The sequence below is a fragment of the Lycium barbarum genome, chromosome 3 (genome assembly GCF_019175385.1).
Source record: "Lycium barbarum isolate Lr01 chromosome 3, ASM1917538v2, whole genome shotgun sequence".
Taxonomy (NCBI): Eukaryota; Viridiplantae; Streptophyta; class Magnoliopsida; order Solanales; family Solanaceae; genus Lycium; species Lycium barbarum.
Genome location: NC_083339.1, coordinates 22,047,419 through 22,069,149, shown reverse-complemented (window position 1 = coordinate 22,069,149; position 21,731 = coordinate 22,047,419).

Sequence of the window (21,731 nt, the reverse complement as noted above, 5' to 3'; positions counted from 1 at the left end):
GCGCAGAAACCAGTGAGGTTCTATCCCTTAATCAAAACTTGTTCAACACCAAATTTTTACACAAATCCATTCAGAACAACAATACCTGCATATAAAATCAAATCCTGATAAGGGCGCAAGTCTAGCAATATCTAATGGCCGATGAGGGCAAAATAACATAAAACTAAAATAAAAGCAACATCCAAATATCTCAAAACCAAAGATGTAAAATGTCTGAAATGAAAGCCCAACGAGGGCTTGACCAAAAACTGTATAGGGTCAAGCCTGTCGAGGTGTACCCTGGTCCTCTTTATCTTCATCCATGCTAGTATTGTCACGACCCGACGAGGGGCCATGACGGGCACCCGGAGCTAACTACCGAGCACCACTTATTCTAATACTCATCAAACTTATCCTATATACATTTATTGTCCTCACACATCTAATCGTGAGGAAAACCATTTTTCGATTTCAAGCATATCTACATTTATATACATAAGCCCTTCGGCTATCATAATAAAATCATATATACACAATGAGGAAAATTGTGAGACCATAATACCCACACATACATATCTACGAGCCTCTACTAGAGTACTAGACATATAGACGGGACAGGACCCCGTCGTGCCCAAAATATATGTACACAAAATAATAATCAATGGCACCTCCGGAACAATGGAGTGCTCTCAAAGTTTGCCGATAACTCCTACGAATCTGGATCACCTCCCTATCTACCTGTGGGCATGAACACAGCGTCCAAAGAAAAGGACGTCAGTACGAGCATTGTACTGAGTATGTAAGGCATGAGTAAAATATCATAGTAAAGAAATCATAAGATATGAGATGAAGATCTAACCTGCTTAACCTTTTAGAATAAAATACGCTTTATACATCTCACATATATCAATATAGCACATGTACCATCGTCGTTAACCCGCGTCCAAGTAACCATCATACGCCGCCCACTAGTGGTGTCATGCCCGGCCATCTAGGCTCTGTGTAATCATAAGCAGCCCGCCTTATCGGTGAGATGGTCGGCCATCTAGGCACGGTGGAATCGTATGCAGCCCGCCTTAGCGGTGACATGCCCGGCCCTATAGGCTCGGTGGAATCGTATGCAGCCTGCCTTAGCGGTGACATGCCCGTCCCTATAGGCTCGGTGGAATTATATCATCATATACTCATCTTAACTTATCTTTATCATACGTTCGTCATAAGTCATGCATTAAAACTTTAAGATAATCTATCACTATATCGGGGTGACATAAGGTCGAGCACCCCCGATTACATTATGGAGTGATCCTATTCATCATACCTCACCTTGAAGGGACTAGCATTGTAAGGTGAGTGTAACACAATGAACAACATCAATGGATCGTAGGTAGGGTCATTAGCTTTGTAGGAACATCATGTCGTGGACTTTAGAATTCTCTAGACTCAAACTCATCATCATCACTATCATACTCGTAACATATCTTTTGCCTTTATCTCATATGAAGCCCTTTATGAACATAGACTCATAATTTTCCGGAATGTAAAAAAGTCATAGAAAAGTCAGAGAATTCATGCCAGGGATTCATGCCTTAAAATAAGGGACTAGCCTTACATACCTTTTCGTTTAGCTACTCTATCGCTTGAACGTTCTCCTTCAATGCTCACGTTTCTACCTTCAATAGAGTTTGTACTAACATTAGATAATCGATAGCTTAGCATACTTGACTGAAGCTAGAGAAAATTGGACAGCATTTCCTTTGTTTATGCAACTTTCTCCATATCATATATCAACTCCCAAACGTCTATAATAACATTCACAACATCATAAGCAATAATCTTTATTCACCTACATTATCCATATTTCTCAATTTCACTTCAAATCGTCCCTAACCATGGTCATAGTACTCTATTACATTCACTCATATGTAATGTCTACCCCCACGTTCTTAATGTCATTTATAACATAATTATAATCACAACATATCAAAAATCATGACTCATTCCAAGCTACTACTCAAAATGTCACTATTCTTGTATTCATGACCCATTTTCTACTTCTTTCATAATCCAAGTCTTTCGACCTCTCAATACTTAAATAACATGGAATGATCATAAAACTTACCTTTGATAGTGTGGGAATGAGCTTTGAGTGGAAATACTTCACTTGAGCAAAACCCTAGTTTCACTCCCAAAGGGATTTCTTATCTTGAATGAAATCTAGTGAACTTCTTGCACTTAATTCCCCTAGTTTGATGAAGTTGATCTTTGATTTGCCTTGAATTAGTGTTGATGAAATATGTAGAACACTCTAGAAGCCTTGAGAGAGATGGAGAAGTGGAAAGAATGAGAAAAATGAAAGTGGGAACACATATTTATACTTGCATTTAATCAGCCCGTCGGGTATTATACGGACCGTATAACATTGTACGGTCCGTATAAGTGTCTGTGGTTCACCATCAGAGAAAACATTTCTTCTGTTAGGTATACAGCCCCTTATACGGACCGCATAATGTTATATGGACCGTATAAGTTGGTCGTATAACTCCATTTCCCTGAAACGATTTTCGTTGTTCGTTTGATCTCCAATCCTTATGGAACCTTCTTGACACTTGTTTAACACTTCATTACCAATCTAAGGAGTGTTATAACTCCTCTTTAAGACATCGTTAAGTCAACATTAGCTCGGTACTTTACGAAACTCTTCCAAAACACGACATAGGCTTTGCCTTCCTTAAGGAACTTTCTCCTCTTACTTCCAACGTCTTTGGAATCTTAATTAGAATCGTTAAATAACCTTTCTTACTTATAGACACATCGCATACTTCTTACCCTGTGTTAGTCTATTTACAATGCAACGACATGGAATTTTTCAAGGTGTAACAGGTATCACCACTACCGGATCCACCCTTGGCCTATAACAGGAAGGAGTATCTCTTATTATTATCTGTGTCCTCGATTGGAAGCCTTCCCTTTGAATTCAGCGACATGAAGACTCCTTTGATGCCCCTCTATATCCTCACCTGCATCTTATCCTTCGACTTGCTCTTTTTCTTCTCCTTGTCAAAGTCTAAGCGGAGCTTACCGTTGGCCTTCGCCATGCTAGTATAGGCTGTCTCAAGGGAGCTAACGAAGGCTTTTATCTCTTTCTGCGCCATCTCCTCCCTAGTGAACTTGCCTGCAGTAGACCCTGAGGCACTAGCCTCTATGGAAGGTTTAGGAATCCCCGCAACCAAGTCCCGAATCATTTGCAGTTGAGAACTTGCCGCATAAGAGGGCCCCTACGACAGCGAAGAGAAAGCATCATCATCCAAGTTACCTCAACCTTTCTCTTCTTACTTGACATCGCACCACCCTCCTCGTGGAACCTCATCAGGTGCAGTTCCCTATCCATATTAATCCAATCATCTATAGAATAGGTCAGAACCCCCGCATCTCGGCACAAGTCAATAATCAATAAAGGGAACATCAAGCTCGGGTCGCCCAAGCGCAAGTAATCCTTAAACTCTTGAATCACCTGTACACTAACGTTCACTGGAATGTCGTCTAAGATATAAAAAATCATAAGGGCATGAGTGTATATCCAGTCGGTGGTGTTTGATGAAGGGCTCACCCTACGAGCAATGATGAACTGCCACCTCATTGCCTCGGCAGTGAAGTATGTGTCCTGGATCCTTGTTTTCTTACGTGTCCATGTGATCTTTCCCCTGCCACCCTCTACAACCAGTTTGTAGGCCAGCAGTCCCTATTTCCACAAACGTCCTTAGCCTTCATCAGCTCCACGGGATGGTTGTCCAAATTATAGTGAGCATTTATCAGCTCAGCATTCAACTTCACTACCGTACCCAGAATAATGATCTCCAGATCTGACTCACAATCACATGCTTCAGGTTGGCATAAAACTCTCTTACCCAATGTTCGTTCTCCTGGAACGGAGTGTTAGTAAAGCAGTTCCAGCCTATTTGATAGAGACGCCGATAAAAGTTCGGAAGACGATCCTCCACTTTGCGCATACCAATTCCCCTCTTGAGCAAGAGTTTCTTGTCCAATTTATTTTTGAAGCAGCGAGTCTGGTAGTCTCAAGACATGAAGTGGGTCGCATCAAAATCACCCTCGACACCTCCTCCGACATTTTATTTGGCCGGAGCAATATTTGTCTTCCCTTGTTGATCCATTTTCACCAATTAGTACCTGTAATAATCAAAATCCAGTCAGTTCAATGATTGACATAAGTCCAGAAATTTAAAACTCATTAGACGAGCCAAAGAAACCAGCAAAATCAACCTAGGCCAAACTAGTGCGAAGCTACTGATTTCGGACTTTCTGTGCAGGTCTCGTGTCTGTGAAGTAAGTGTTGCAGAAGCGAGGCCACTTCAGCGTCCGCATAGGCGGTCATAATACTCCAAGAGATAAGTTTAAAATCACCGAACTAACATGACTAAAATCTATATTCTGCATTGTCTCCAAGAAAATGTAGATCTTTTGAGACAACGTCTTGATGACTTGTTTGCTAATCAATTCGTGAAATCGACACGCGATACCTGAACTTGACCGAGCAAACTTTCTTAGATTATTTGTTCTATTCTAATTTTATTATTTCATGCAAACAAACAAATTTCCTTAATAAGCTATAATTTTTCACATAAAACTTGAATTCAATCGAAGTTTGAGTCCTTTTTTTATGCCAAGTTTGAGTCAATTTTTTATGCCCAAAAAGATTTTGAATGTGCTTATGCCATGTGATGGTGACACGTGACTAATTTGGTGAAAACATTGTGGAGCATAGTATTCAGATTAATTTACTTTGTGTTTCTTTACAAATCAGACTTTGATCATTTTAATCAACTCATAATAATGAAAAGCTACTTATTAATTGGTATTAATGCAATAGAATGCTTATTGTATATAATTAACATATTTAAGTATTTTTATATATAATTTCTAACATAATTAAATTCAAGACAGGGACGTGAATTTATAGAGACAAGAATAATGAGAGAATTATTTCTGCTTTGTATTAATCATAATGACCTCCTTATATAGAAGTAAGGTCTTCCTTCTCCTAGTCTAATGAGTTAACACTATTCTAATAGGACTATAAATCCCATATTACTATAATTACAATTTACCATAAATAAAACTATCACAGTTAGACTAGAATAGGGTTCCATAGCTCCACACCCCCCTTAAGTTAGAGCATGAGGGTCCCGAATGCCCAACTTGCCAGTCAAATATTGATGCTGAGATTTGCACAAAGCCTTTGTAAACACATCGAGCAATTTTTCACTGGTTGACACATAACTGAGAAGTATTATACCAGATTGGAGTGCGTCCCGGACATAATGACAGTCGACTTTAATGTGTCTAGTCTGTTCATGAAACATTGAATTTCGTGCAATATACAATGTTGCTTGACTGTCACAGTACATTTTCACCAAACTATGCAAGATTCCCTTTAGCCATTTCAATTCACAGACTGTCATTGTCATTGACCTGCATTCCGCCTCCGCTGACTAGCGAGAGATAATATGTTGTTTCTTGGTTTTCCATGATATGGGTGAATTCCTGAGGGAGATAAACCAACCAGTAAGTGATTTACGAGTCAATGGACATCCGGCCCAATCCGAATCACACCATCTATACAACTGGATATCACAATCTTTTCTTATCAAAATACCTTGTCCTGGGTTCTTATTCAAGTAGCTCACCACACGGAAAGTTGTGTTTCAGTGTGGTTCCTTCGGTTGCTGCATGAATTGGGAATGAACATACTCGCAATACGACAACTCAATTCTCGTAAAACTGAGGTATATGAGTCTACCGACCAGATATCGATATGGTTCTGGATCTCCCAAAGGGGCTCCTTTGGCCAATGCCAAACCGTGATTCTCCTCTATAGCAGTGTTAATTGGTTTAGCTCCCAATAAACTAAACTCAGAGATTATATCCAAGGCATATTTTCGTTGACAGAGAAATAACCAAGTTGGTCCGCGTGCAACTTCAACTTCCAAAAAATACTTCAGAGGGCCCAAATCCTTCATGTGAAAACATGTGTGTAGATAGTCTTTGAATCTTTCAATGGCACTATGGTCATTTTCGAAGATAATCAAGTCATCCACATTGACTAAGACGATAAGTTGCATAGAGCCCCGATGCATAGGAATAAGGAATAATCTGAGTAAGACTGATTGTACCCATATTTCATCAAAGCACTTGACAATTTCGCAAACCAACACCTTGGAGATTGCCATACAAAGATATTCGGAGTCAACATACTTGTCCTGGATTAGGAATGCGGAATCCCGGTGGAAATTTCTTATAAACCTCCTCTGTAAGGTTACCGTGTAAGAAGAAAATGTGCACATCTATCTGATGCAACTCTCTTGAGACTAAATATTCATCGTTCTCTAAGTCATACAATTCCAACCCTTCTGTCTGTAAGGGTATCCCAAGAAGACACATCTACAACTCCGACTCTCAAACTTGTCCCTCGTTCTTCCCCTTGTGTGCGCGTAGTAAAGTGAGCCTATCACCCTTAAGTGATCATACTGGGTCGTGTTCCATACAAAATTTGACAGGCGGTTTTTCCATTCAAAATTGAAGATGATGTTCTATTGATCAAATACCCTACAGTCAAACATATTCTCCCTAGAATTTAATCGGAAGGTGACCTTGAATGCTCAATGCTCGCGCCACATTAAGAATGTGACGGTGTTTTCATTCGACTCTTCCATTGTGATGTGGTGTCCATGTGCAAAATGTTTGAAAAAGAATTGTATGCTCAAAGAAGTAAGTCTTCATACACGTGAACTCAGTTCCGTTATCACTTCTAACTATTTTCACCCTTTTCCAAACTACCTCTCCACAAAAGCGAAGAAATTCTTCAAGGTTTGGGACACTTATTTCTTATTAACTCAGAGAAAGATCCACACGGCTCATGAACGATCATCCACAATAGTCAGAAAATATGAAGGAATGCAAGATGAAGGAGTTCTATATGGTCCCCATAAATCGCTACGAATCATCTCAAAAGTATCCGAAGCAATATTATCACTTAAAGGAAAAACACTTCTCTTTTGCTTTGCCTGTTGGCATACATCACATTCTTTATCCAACATATTGCCACTATCCTTTAAGCCTAATGTCGTAATAGACTTCGTTACTTCTGTTGAAGGATGACCTAACCGTTTGTGCCAAAGATCGAACCAATCAACTGCCTCTGCCTTCATAGACCATATCAACGGCACATTCTGAAAATAGTAAAGTCTACCTCGACGCTCACCCTTTCCAATTAGCTTCCTCGTGGTGGAGTCCAGTATAGTACACATAATTCTATTAAATGTCACATCACAATCTAAGTAATTGACTAGTTGTGATACAAATTGCATTCAAATCCGGAACATAAAGGAAATTCTTCAACCATATCTTGTCATTCAGCTTGGTTGTTCCTTCTCTCGTGGCCACCGAGCTACTTCCATCCGGAAGCCCAAACAGGCACTTAGGAATGTCCCACTGATCTCGTAGTTCCTCCGGATTACCTATCATATGATTGGTAGCTCCGGAGTCAATAATCTAGGATGAGTTTTCGGTCTTACTATCCATCTTTACATTCGAGTTTTTTCCTTGGAAATTCAACACGTGAATCACAGTCTTTGGGATCTCGTCGATCAAATTGTGAGATCCTGTCCCGCCTGTGTTCACCAATCCTTTCTCCGTCTGAGTTCCATCTTTGATAATCACGGTGTTAGCCCGGTATTTTCCTCTTCCACGACCGGATCCCGATCCATCCCTCTGTTGTTGTCGTTGTCCTTGCCTTCTTCCTCTGATTTTCTCGTCTCCTTTTTTATTTCCTAGCCACCAATCTGGATAACCAATTAGTCAAAAACATTTGTCCACAATGTGTCCGAATCTCTTGCAATGTGTGTAGAATGCACCATCATTTTTTCCTTTACCTTGGTCACGATAAGGGTTTCTTCCTTATGCGGCGAAAGCCATAATCTCACTCCGATCCTCCATTTTTCGTGCAATCCTTCTCACTCTTTCTTCTTGCACCAGCTTCGAATAGACCTTGTTCAATGATGACAACGGTTCCTGAGCCAGTATGTTTGATCTCACCATATCATATGCTGTCTCATCCAATCCCATGAGGAAAAGATGCACTTTTTCTTCTTCTCTTTGGGCTTGTAGGACCGTTCCTAAATTGCACGTGCACTTTCCGCACGTACAAGTTGGAATCTATTCACAATTTGCCAATTCCTCCTATAGTTTAGTGAGCTTTCCATAGTAATCCACTATGGTTCTTCCCTTTTGCTTGCACTCAGCAAGTTCCGCTTTTAGTTGTTGTATCCGAGGGCTGTTAATAACGGCGAACCGCTCTCGGATGCTTGTCCATAATTCTTTCTCTTTCTCTTTATGTGAAATCATTGATTGAAGCGTTGGTTCTATGGTGTTGCGAATCCATGACACCAACAATAAGTTTATAGTCCACCAATCTTCCAAGTCCGGCGACTCTTAGTCCGGTTTCTTGATTGTACAGTCGATGAAACCAAACTTGTTTCTTGCTCTTAGGGCTGTCCTCGTGGATCTAGCCCATTCTTCATAATTTTCTCCCTTCAATTGGACTTGTGTCACCATAATTTCAGGGTTATCATTCGACGTAATGACGTAGGGAGAAATTATTTTTCTTTGGGTTTTGTTTTCTACACCGACGATTCTTTTGTTGGTATCGCAGGTTTCTTTATCGTCACCTGTCATTATTTTTAGGGTTTTTTTGTTCTTTTTAAAGTGGCTCTGATACCATGTTAAATTCAAGACAGGGACGTGAATTTAGTGAGACGAGAGTAATGAGAGAATTCTTTCTGCTTTGTATTCATCGTAATGATCTCCTTATATAGAAGTAAGGTCTTCCTTCTCTCTTTTTTGGTAACTAACTGATTGTATTAATCACCAAGTGTTTAAACATTACAATGCCACATCAGTATATCTCACTCTGCTGTCTCAACTTAGTCTCTCAGCTAGACCATGAACACAAAGCACAACAAATACTCCTATCTGTCTGTCAGGGCATTTATCCCATTTACATCATATAATCATCAACTAACACCTTAACTACTCAGAACTGAAGCCTTTGCAGCATAAGTCTGGTGCCTTTTTGAGCTCTGAAGTTGCAAATACTAGCAACCAGTCTAGCAATGTCTTTAATGCTCCTGCTTCTCTTCTCAAATATTATCAGATTCCTCTCAGTCCATATGCCATGAATAGTCCCAGCAAATACCATTTTGAACATAGTTGCAGTCTCTGATTTTCCTTTGGCATGGCTGATAGCCATTGAAAGCACTGTGTCCAACTTGTGGCTTTGTATGGTTCTCTTTTCATCCACTTCAACACTCTATCCCATACTCCCTTAGTGAATATGCAGTCAGCAAGGTAATCCTATTCTAATAAGGTAACTCTATTCTAATAGGATTACAAATTCTATATTACTATAACTACAATTTATCATAAATAAAACTATCACAGTTAGACTAGAATAGGGTTCCATAGTTCCATATAGCAATGCAAGCCATTTTTTAAAGATCATCTAAATTGATAAGTTGTCAAGAAAGGAAAAATAATGCAATTTTCTCGAAACTGAACATAAGAAATAAATTTTTAATTTTAAGAAAAAAGTCATCCAATAGCATACATTTTTCGATGGAAAAATTAAATTTAGATTTAGAAAAAGTTTGAAACAACATCTATAGTTTGCAGAATAGAGAATTTAATATTTTCACTCTTGCATGCTATCCTCATTTATAAATCAACTTTACTAATTTCATATACAATAAATATATCAGCTAACCGAATTTTTTATTTTTCTTAGAAAAGAGGCTGATATTAATTATGCATATGCTAAAACAATGGAATTTATATTCTATACAAAACTTTTAGGAAGTACTTTTTATTAGAAATGTCAGGTCGGTTTTTCCAATAATTAACATAATATTATGAAACAAAGTCTGTTTGTAAAACATAAGAGGTAGACATATTGTTTTCAGTCTGATTCACTATGAAAAATAATTTCAAAAGAAAATTAGAAAAAGAAAAGGATTACCTTTGATTATTAGAAAAGTGACTTACACTTGTGCCTCTAATTTCGCTAAAACAATAGAAAGTTTGAGATAAACCGTTGAAATAAATAGTCATTACACTAAGAAAATATAAAATTGGGGATAAATTATGCATCGCATATTTATTGCGAAGAGACAAAAAGAAATACGAACTTCGAACAAATAAATTATTGTATATGATCATATAGCAAAAAAGAATTCTTCATTACGAAAATATACTTAAAACTACATACACAATCAATGAAATTCAATTTGGAGTAAGAAATTAATTACCATTTCATCTTAGAAATTTATCCTTGATCAAGGACAGATAGGGATTAACGTGAATTTAATATTTAAATTATAAAATTCATAAACAATTATAATCTTTTTCATGTTGGGCCCTGGCAAAGCCCAGGCTACCCCAATAGTAGTATATAGTACAGTACTCCCTCCGTTTAATAATAAGTGTCATCTTACCCAAAAAAATTGCCCCATAATAAGTGTCATTTTAGGAAATCAAAACATAAATTGGCTAGTTTTTTCCATCTCTACCCCTAAACAAAAACTGTCAAGTTAAAGTAATATCTAAATGATAATTGGAAAAACCACATAATAACTTGGTATTGTTGGATTCTCCACGTAAAAAAGATTACTACTCATGCATGCTCTAATCAAAAGAAAAAAGTAATTTATTTTTGTTATATAGAGGCAGTTTAGTAAACTTTGCATTACATTATTATTTTCTTAATATGCGTATTTTCGATTAAGGTGACATTTATTATGGGACAAAGCGAGTATTAATAAGAGGGAATGTTGGGGAGCTTTCCGTTGATGTAAATTGACTGAAATATCCTGAAGTTTTACTTTATTCTGCTTTTGCATTGTGGGGGCGTTCTGGTCATTTCGACATTATTTTTGCGTATTGTTTGTCCGTTCATTGGCCCATGTTCTGCGCTTCTGCCAGTAGCAGTAACGGGAGCCGCAACTTTTTCATGCTCTACGTGGCATGATGCATTGAGGGGTCGTCTTTTTTTAATTTTTCCCTTGCTCTCCATCTGTTGCTTTTTATTGACTAAACTTAATGAAAAAAAAAAAACAGATTACACACATAAAAGCTCTTCCTGGACTTTCTCTTTACCTTTTTCCTTTGCTTTTCTATTTACCGATTAACATTTAAATAAAAAATAATATCCACAAACACAAACGTGTTATTATTTGAAATTCAAAAAGACTAATATGATCTATATGATAATAATAGTTTGATCGAGCAAAAAACAATAGATTATAAATACATAATTCACAATATATAGCAAAATGAGACGTTGAAACTCAAAAGAAAGTTAAGTGGTGTTTCGACCATTAACATTTTGTCTATGAACCTGTTGTAGGCTTTGCCAAATTTTAAAATTTGTTCCTTAATTATTTATCCATGAAAACAAAAATCAGAGGGAAAAAAATCATGTTCAACATAGTGTGTTGGGTTTGTGCTTGCACGGACAAATCCTTTCTAGTGTCTACTAGAACGAGGGAGATACTAGCCTGCACAATTATCTGCAAAGTTTAGGTCAACATTGATCAAGTCAATATGGGGTCCAACTAAACGGACATGAATATGAGTTCAATGATTCCCTCACTAAAAAGTTTGAGCAGGACTTAATGAAACATGAATGCATGAACAATATTTTGAAAGTACTTTAAAGCGCACACATTTATAAGCAGTCTAAAACATATGCATAAGAGTAGTTCTAAAAATTATTATAAACATGATCTTTCTTTTTTGGGAAGTACCATTGATTTTCACTTACTTTGATTCTGATATGTTATCACATGATTAGTATGGAGAATGATCTGAGACGATCCACTAGAAACTAATTTATGGCATCACCCAGTTCATGATTCTAGCAGGTCTGCATTCCGCGCCTTATCATCAGTGGCGGAGCCACACTATGTCGAGGGTGTTCATCCGAACCCCCTCGGCGGAAAAAAACACTGTTTTTACAAGGTTAAAATTATTTTTTATGTATATATAGTAGATGTTGAACCCCCTTTGGCTTCTTCGTATGTTTATTTTTTTATATTTTGAACCCCTCGGCGGAAATCGTGGCTCCGCCACTGCTTATCATGCCAATTATATCATAGTGACCGGACCAACAGTCTCACTAATCTCCTACTCTAACACAAGTAGTTTCGGGGTAAACATGAACCAATAAGGTCATGAAACCTTTCATAGGTATCTAAGGTTTAACTTCTAACATACAACAACAACAACAACAACCCAGTGCAATCTCACATCGTGGGGTCTGGGGAGGGTAGAGTGTACGCAGACCTTACTCCTACCAAGGTAGGACGTCTGTTTCCGAAAGACCCTCGGCTCAATAAAAGCATAAAAAGAAGTCAGATAAAAGGTTAAAAGATTCGGATAAAAGATTCAAAGCGATATGGAAATGAAATAATGCAAGCGACACAGATAACACAGGATAATCAAAGCACAGGAAATAACAGATAATAGCAGAAATCGGAGCAGATAACACAGGATAATCAAAGCACAGGAAATAACAGATAATAACAGAAATCGGAGCACAAGAAATTATATTGCAATAATGCGACTATCTACTAGCCTTCTACCCTAATTTGGGTCCTCCAAACCCTCCTATCTAAGGTCATGTCCTCGGTAAACTGTAGTTGCGCCATGTCGTGTCTAATTACCTCTCCCCAATACTTCTTCGGCCTACCCCTACCTCATCTGAAACCATCCATGGCCAACCTCTCACACCTCCGCACTGGGGCATCTGTGTCTCTCCTCTTCACATGCCCAAACCATCTCAATCTCGCTTCTCGCTTCTCGCATCTTGTCTTCCACCGAGGCCACCCCTACCTTATCCCGAATATCCTCATTCTTAATCCTGTCCCTCCTGGTGTGGCCACACATCCATCTCAACATTCTCATCTCGGCAACTTTCATCTTTTGAACGTGAGAGATCTTAACTGGCCAACACTCCGCCCCATACAGCATAGTCGGTCTAACCACCACTTTGTAGAACTTTCCCTTAAGTTTTGGTGGCACCTTCTTGTCACATAGCACTCCGGAAGCAAGCCTCCATTTCATCCACCCTGCCCCAATACGATGTGTGACATCATCGTCAATCTCCCCGCTGCCTTGCACAATAGACCCAAGATACTTGAAACTACTTTTCTTCTGGATGGCCTGGGTACCAAGCCTTACTTCCAAGTCAGCCTCCTGGGTGCTTCACTGAACTTACACTCCAAGTACTCTGTCTTGGTCCTACTCAGCTTAAACCCTTCAGACTCCAGAGTATGTCTCCAACACTCCAGCTTAGCGTTAACTCCGCTACGAGTCTCGTCAATCAGGACTATGTCGTTTGCGAAAAGCATACACCAAGGCACCTCACCTTGAATTTTTCGTGTCAATCCATCCATCACCAAGGCAAATAAAAACGGACTAAGAGCTGATCCTTGATGCAACCCCATCACAACTGGAAAGTGCTCTGAGTCTCCTCCTACTGTCCTCACCCTGGTTTTGGCTCCCTCATACATGTCTTTAATCACCCTAATGTACGCCACATGTACACTTTTAGCCTCCAAGCATTTCCATAAGATCTGTCTTGGAACTTTGTCATAAGCCTTTTCTAGGTCGATGAATACCATGTGTAAGTCCCTCTTCCTCTCCCTATACTGCTCCACCAACCTTCTCATAAGATGGATGGCTTCTGTAGTTGAACATCCCGGCATGAATCTGAACTGGTTTTCTGAAATAGACACACCTCTCCTCACCCTCATCTCCACCACCCTTTCCCACACTTTCATAGTATGGCTTAGCAGCTTGATACCTCTATAGTTATTGCAACTCTGGATATCTCCCTTATTCTTGTATAGAGGGATCATTACACTCGCCCTCCATTCTTCGGGCATCAATGCCGTCTTAAAGATGACATTAAACAACCTAGTCAGCCACTCCAAGCCTGTCGGGCCCGCGCTCTTCCAAAATTCCCCAGGAATCTCGTCAGGTCCGGTCGCTCTTCCCCTGCGCATCCTACGAACAACACTCTTAACCTCGTCAACCTTAATACTCCTGCAATAGCCAAAATCGTGACGCCTTCCTGTATGTTCTAAATCACCCAACACAATGTCTCTGTCCCCTTCTTCATTCAAGAGTTTGGAGAAGTATGACTGCCATCTCCGTCTAATGAGAGTCTCCTCTAGAAATACTTTTCCATGCTCGTCCTTGATGCATTTTACTTGATCCACATCACGTGCCTTTCTCTCCCTCGCCTTGGCTAGCCTGAACAATTTCTGGTCCCTTCCTTTCTCTTCTAGTTCAGCATACATGCGTTCAAAAGCTGCCGTTTTTGCTGTCGAAACCGCCAACTTCGCCTCCTTCCTCGCCATCTTATAAAGTTCTGTATTCGTCCACTTCTCCACCTCATCCTTGCTTTCTATCAACTTCGCATACGCCACCTTCTTTGCTTCCACCTTCCCTTGAACTTCTCCATTCCACCACCAGTCCCCTCGATGCTGACCACGACTACCTGTCGAGACCCCCAACACTTCCCTTGCTACCACCCTAATGCAACTAGCCATCTTATCCCACATACTGGTCGCATCCGCACTACTATCCCAGGCCCCCATATCCTTCAATTTCTCTCCCATCTCCAGGGCACTAATAGTGGTCAAACTCCCCCATCTGATCCTAGGTCGGTACTCCACGACCCTCTTCTTCCTCGTCATCTTGATCGCTAAATCCATCACCAAGAGCTTATGTCGGGTTGTAAGATATTCGCTCGGAATGACCTTACAATCCTTGCACAGACCTTTATCATCCTTCCTAAGGAGTAAAAAGTCTATTTGAGTCTTAGCCACCGAACTACGGAAGGTTACCAAGTGTTCCTCCTTCTTTGGAAAACTCGAATTGGCTATCACCAACCCAAAAGCTCTTGCAAAATCCAAAAGTGAGACTCCTCCTCCATTCCTGTCCCCGAAGCCAAAGCCTCCATGCACATCATCATAACCTCCCGAAATAGGTCTGATGTGTCCATTGAAATCACCTCCCACGAATAGCTTCTCAGTAGGCGGTATGCCTCCCACTAATTCGTCCAAATCCTCCGAAAAGCGCCTCTTCTCCTCGTCGCCTAAGCCCGCTTGCGGCGCATATACACTAATAATGTTCAAAGTGAGTCCTTCAACGACCACCTTAATCGACATCATCCTATCAGTGACTCTCCTAACCTCTACCACGTGATCCCTTAATTCACTATCTACTAAAATGCCCACCCCATTTCTATACTTCGACCTACCAGAGAACCACAGCTTATACCCGTCTACCTCCTTAGCTTTAGGACCTACCCATTTGGTCTCTTGGATACAAGCTATATTAATCTTCCTCTTCTTAAGAATCTTAACTAGCTCTATGGACTTCCCCGTTAACGTTCCAATGTTCCAAGATCCTACTCTCAACCTAGACGCTCCTTTAACCCACTTACCCCTCCTAATCCTCGCCCCCGTCCCCGAACGAGAACATGACCCTAGTCTACCATCACTAAGCAAAGCCACGAAAATGAGTATGAACTAATAAACTATTCAAAAGTCTAAAGTTAGCAAAAAATGTAACTACAAGTGTATGGACAAATAATGGATATGGCAACCGGAGGTACCAACTCCAGTTGAAATGAACCTGATCGCCGCCGGAAAACACTGTTCAACGTCCGAGTACTGTTCATTGTTCACTGCCGGAGTTACTGTTCACTGCCGGAATTATTCTCACAGAGACCTGAAACAGGAGCAGAGAAGAGGGGGACAAGAAAAAAAAAAGAAAAAAAGGAGAGAAAGAGAGGGCTGGCCGGAAAATGGTGCCGGAAAAAGTCTCCGGCGATGACGCAGCTGTGTTTCTGGCAGCGCCAGGAGCAGCTAAAAAAGGGGAAAAGGAGAAGAGAAGAAGAAGAAGAAGAGAAGAAGAAAAGGAAAGAGTGAAAAAAAAGTAGATCTGGCCGGAAAAGTAGCCGGCGTTACCTGGTCGCCGGAGTTACCTGGGCAGTGGTGCGGTCTGGTCTCCTCACGGGGTGGCGGGTGGGGTGGGAGGAGGGAGGGAGGAGATGTTACCTTTGGAGAGTTGGAGATCAGAGGAGAGAGAAAGCAGAGGAGGTTTAACTTCTAACATATTTTCTGAATTTCTTTTTTGTGACTTTTCGGGTCAAATCACGTTCCTGAAAACTATTTTAATCTCTTATCAAATTCTATTCTTTAAATGATACATATAGTTCACAAGTCATTCAGGTGTCCAAAACATAATATAAGCGTAAAAACATGTCTGAGTTCTTGGATAGACCTTCTAAATATTACTCCCTCCGGATCTAAAAGAGTGTTCACTTAACCATTTTCACATCCCTTAAGAAAAATACTAACTTCCAGACAAAATAGGTAATTTGACTGAACTGCCCCTAATTAAATAGATATTGGGATTTGATCACATAACACTAAATAGGGACAAATCTGAAAAAATAAGGTTACTTTTTTATTTGATAAGTGAACACTCTTTTTGACAAAAAAAAACAAAAAGGCTAATTAAGTGGACACTCTTTTTTATCCGGAGGGAGAATGATTCAAAACATAGGTGGCGCACGAACTCTCGCTTAGAATATGTGATATCTACCACTATCACATATTGATAAGTGTTAAAGTTCGCATTTGGAGGTTGGAGTTAACCCCAAAACATATTACAAGTGAATTGAATGTCACGATTAAGAGTTCTTACTTGAACAAATTGTATAGTCTCAAACTTGTCGGTTCTGATTTCTCTCTATCGATTTAATATGGGAAAAGGGTCATATTTACCCCTCTACTATGTGAAAAAGGTTCACATTTACCCCCGTTATACATCAATACAAATATATATACCCCGACGTTATATAAGTTGTTCAAATATACCCTTTTTCCGTTAAGTTGTCCAAGGTGGACATCTATCCCCACGTGACATTGAAATTTTGGTGAGGTGGACGCCACGTGGCATGCTTGCCTCACAGCCCAACCTATTTACACCCTCCCTTCGGCTTCTTCCACCATTAACATCTCCTCCTCCTCCACTACCATTGCAAGCATCAACAATACCATCACCATCACCATTTTCACCGCCTTCACTCTCACACAGCCACAACTCTCTCCGAAAAGATTGTCAGCTAGCTTCAATTGAAGCTGTACAATTTTACATAGTTGCATAAATCATAAAGGTCTCATCTCAAGACTCAAGACTGTCAAAATTTGAGTAACTTTTTTGCTTTTCAAGAAAAGAAACAAAAATTGGATCTCTCCAGACGTATTGACAACATAATCACTAAGTCTCTTATAATAACAAGAATTGATCTCTAGGTATGATTTGTTTTGAGAAAAGGACAAAAATGGTCTCTTAACTATGATAGTAGGTTCAAAATAGTCCCTTAACTATGCACTTAACGGTTTTAGTCCTTTAAGTTTGTTACAAGTTAACAAAAATGGTCCCTTAACTATGAGAGTAAGTTCAAAATAGTCCCTTAACTATGCACTTAACGGTTTTGGTCCTTTAAGTTTGTCATAAGTTGACAAAATGGTCCCTTAACTATGAGGGTTGGTTAAAAATAGTCCCTTAAGTATGCACTTAACGGTTTTGTTCCTTAAGTTCACCAAAAATTAACAGTTTTAGTCTCCGACAAACTATTCATCGAACTCTGTTTGTTAGATTTGACTAGAACTGTAAAAAAAAAAAGGAAAAATTAGCGAGAACTCACATCTAGAGGTACACATTATTAAAGAAATGGTCAAGTACCTCGGGACAAAATTGGCGGACGTCAGTCGGTCATAGGAAAAAACCTACAAACTTGATAATGTCAGAAAATGGTGTCTCGAAACACAAAGACCGACGGACTCTATCGATTAAAACTGAGGGAATCCATCGACTAAATAAAATACACTAGAATTTAGAAATAAATTAGAAATAGCAAAAACTAAAAAAGTTGTCACTACCAAAAACAAGCGAAAAAAACGATGGACGGAAACCGATGGATAAAATTGAGGGACACTATTTTATTTTTTTATTTTTATTGTTTTTTACGAAAACCAACGGAAGTCCATCGGTTATTTTTGAGGAAAAATGCGCGGAAACTATTTTTAAAAAAAAAAAAAAATCACTACACTAGAAGTATTTAGTTTTCTCTAGTTTTTAGTAAAAACAAATCTAGTGTATTTTACTTAGCGAATGGACTCCCTCGATTTTAATCGACAGAATCCGTCGGTCTTTGTGCTCCAAGACACTATTTTTTGACATTATCAAGTCTGTAGGTTTTTCCTCAGTTTTTTCCTATAATCGACTAACGTCCGTCGGTTTTGTCCCGAGTTATTTGACCGATCTAGAGTTCTCATTAATTTTTCCCTTTTTTCATAGTTCTCGTCAAATCTAACAAATAGAGTTCGATGAATATTTTGTCGAGACTAAAACTGTCAACTTATGGCAAACTTAAAGGACCAAAACCGTTAAGTGCATAGTTAAGAGACTATTTTGAACTTACTCTCATAGTTAAGGGACCGTTTTTGTTAACTTGTAACAAACTTAAAGGACTAAAACCGTTAAGTGCATAGTTAAGGGACTATTTTGAACCTACTACCATAGTTAAGGGACCATTTTTGTCCTTTTCTCGATTTGTTTTGGATTTTTGATTTTTCTCTTTCCAATTAGAATCTCACTTTGGAATTTGACACAAACGCTCACTGCACAGGAAAGAAGGGTACTTCAAAGATTTAGAGTTTCTGGTGGTTAAAAGTAAAATCTTTTTCCATAAATTAAAATTGCATAGTCCTAGATACAAAGAAGTACAAGAGAGGGAAAATAATTTTAAAAATCCATTAAGGTGGGTGGTAAAATCGAAATTGCCAAATAATATAAAGCGAGAGACAGAAGAATCACAGAAATGGCCAAATAATTCTATCCCCGCCTTCTGTACAAACCATCTAGAGCTCAGGATTTACTAATATCCTTCTTAACATCCTTATTAGCTCTCTTTGTATTTGTCTCAGTCTTATCTGTCTTTTGCTGTTGGAAACTTTCTATTAATACCCCCTTTTAGCTTTATTAACTCTATGTACCTCCTCATCTACCAGGACTCTTGTCATCAAAGTGTTGAAAAAATAATAATATCTCAAAAAGATAATTATCATCTTTGAAAGATTGTAACGACTTCTATAGCTATTATACCGGACAATTGATTACACTTGAATAGCCTTAACTAGCTATTGCTTCTAATACATATTAAGCTCTTTTTCATTTGTAACAGACCCTTTATTACTCCTCATTATTTGCTAGATTCTGGTTCCTAGTTTTGTACTAGTAGAACTTGTTGAATTCTGGGGGATACTCATACCGGGTGAAATATCCTTAAGGACAGTATCTTAATTGACACGCCACAAGCTATGAGATTGTTCAAGAACTCCCTACAATGTTCGTGATCGAGTATTTTCCGTAAGATGTCCAACAATCATAAGGATATTTTCACACTATATTCTTAAATTGTGTTGTTATATAATTTAGCATATGGGGCATAAAATTTTATTTATTCAAGAAATTTACTTTGGTGTTTGAATATGGGAGATACCAAAAAAAATTAACAAAAAGCGTAGGTTTGGACAAAGTTTTTTGAGCTTTACAGTATTGAAATTTGTCAGTAAAAAGTTGTTATTAGATAATATTAATATCTTAAAAATATGAGAATTATCTTCGAAAAATTCCAATGTCTGTATAATGCCATTGAAATAGAGATTTAGTATCATTTTTGAATTGCCTTACTGATTTTCATTTAGTGAAAAATATTGATGGTTTCAAACGTATCTTTGACCAATGGAATTTGATTCTTGAAATGCCTTGAACATTCATTAGTGGTTTTGAAGATGAAATTATTATTTGCTTGATTAGCATTTTAACGTAGCTGCATCTGATGATTTGAATGAAAATAGCCATTAAGGGCTTCTATTATATTTTTCTTTTGAGACATTGTGTTTTGTGTGAGGAAAATTAAGCCGTCATATCCCAGAAAAGATTCAGAAAAATGATAATCCCGCTAAAATAAAATAAATTTGATCAAGCAGATAATATAATTGTTGTGGTCATTTCTCAAGTGAATCTTGTATCTAATGTGAGACATGGGGTGCTAGCCGACTTTGGTGCAATTAAAGATCTTTGTGGTAACAAAATATTTTTGTGTTTTTCATCCAAGTTGAAGAAGAAGAATGATTTATTTATGTTGGTGATTCAAGATCTGTTTAAATTCTTAGGATGGAAAAAAAAAAGTTCTTCTTAAAATCACTTTTGAAAAAAAAAATTGGCATTAACTGAGGTGGTATTTGTTCCTAATTATATTTGAACCAATTTGGTTGCTATGTGATTATTAGGAAAAATTGGATAAATATTTTATTTGAGTTTGATAAAGTGTTAACAAAATTAACGTTTTCGTGAGTACTGGGTATATTTACCATAGTTATATTAGTATTGATACTAACTTTTCTCATATTGCTTTCTTTTAAAATATTTGTTGATGATTACATAGTGTGAGTAAATTTTACATAATTATTTGGGTGAGGTTATATTATTAGCTTGTTACATTTTTAAATAAATATCTTATGAGAAATTAGTTATGTTTCTTATGAGTTATGAAAATATTATTCCCTTATCTTAAAATATTTGAAAATGTGGGGGTTACGATGTCTTATGTGGTATGAAAATATTATTACCCTAGAATTATGTTGAGAGATTTTTTTTAAGAAGTGATATATTTTACGTGGTCTTATTGTTCGGAATGATTTTGGAAATGAGAATTTGTGAAGAAGAAAAAGTACAAGGATAGAAAAATATTTTGGTGCAGATGTTTATACTTATCTTGTTGATAATGATCTTAAAATATATTATGGTGTTATTTCTTCACTTGGTGTATTATTTTGGAGAGAAGCAACTTGTGATAATTTGTTATAGTGAATTAATATTTGTTGTACTAGAGGGGTACAATGATGCTAAAGTAGATCTCAAAATCCATGTGTGGTTATTTGTTTATCATTGGTGGGGTGCAATAGTATGAAAATCAGCCAAGTAGGCCATAATGAAATATGAGTATGGTTTGGAGTTGGCTGGTAATGAGACTTATGATACTTCTCAGTGAGTATTAAGGTGAAATTGAAACCAACGTGACTATATATTGTGGGTTCCAAGCAGCGTTAGTTGTGTGAGAAAAATAAAATTTTCAATAGCAATAAAACATATCCGTTTGAGAAATAAAGTGATAAAACAGCATTGTTGTGAGAAGAAATTATTTCCATGAATTATGTGATGTGTGAGGTGAATTTGGCCGATTCACAGGACTAAAAGAAACATCAAGGGGAACCAGACTTTTGTCAATTAAGAAGATCAACAATGATGGTAACCCAACCTATGTGATTGGAGATCCCATGAATTAGGTTCGTATGGGAAATAACAAGTCATTAGTTGATCAAAAGTGCACTATTAAATTATGTCACTTCTTATGGTGTGTGAATATAGTGCAGTTCTGCAAGTCAAAGTGAGGTTGAGTTATAAACTCTTAATCCAAGTCATATCCTTTATAGGTGGTGTATTGCTCTGCAGAATACACTTGATGATTGGACCTA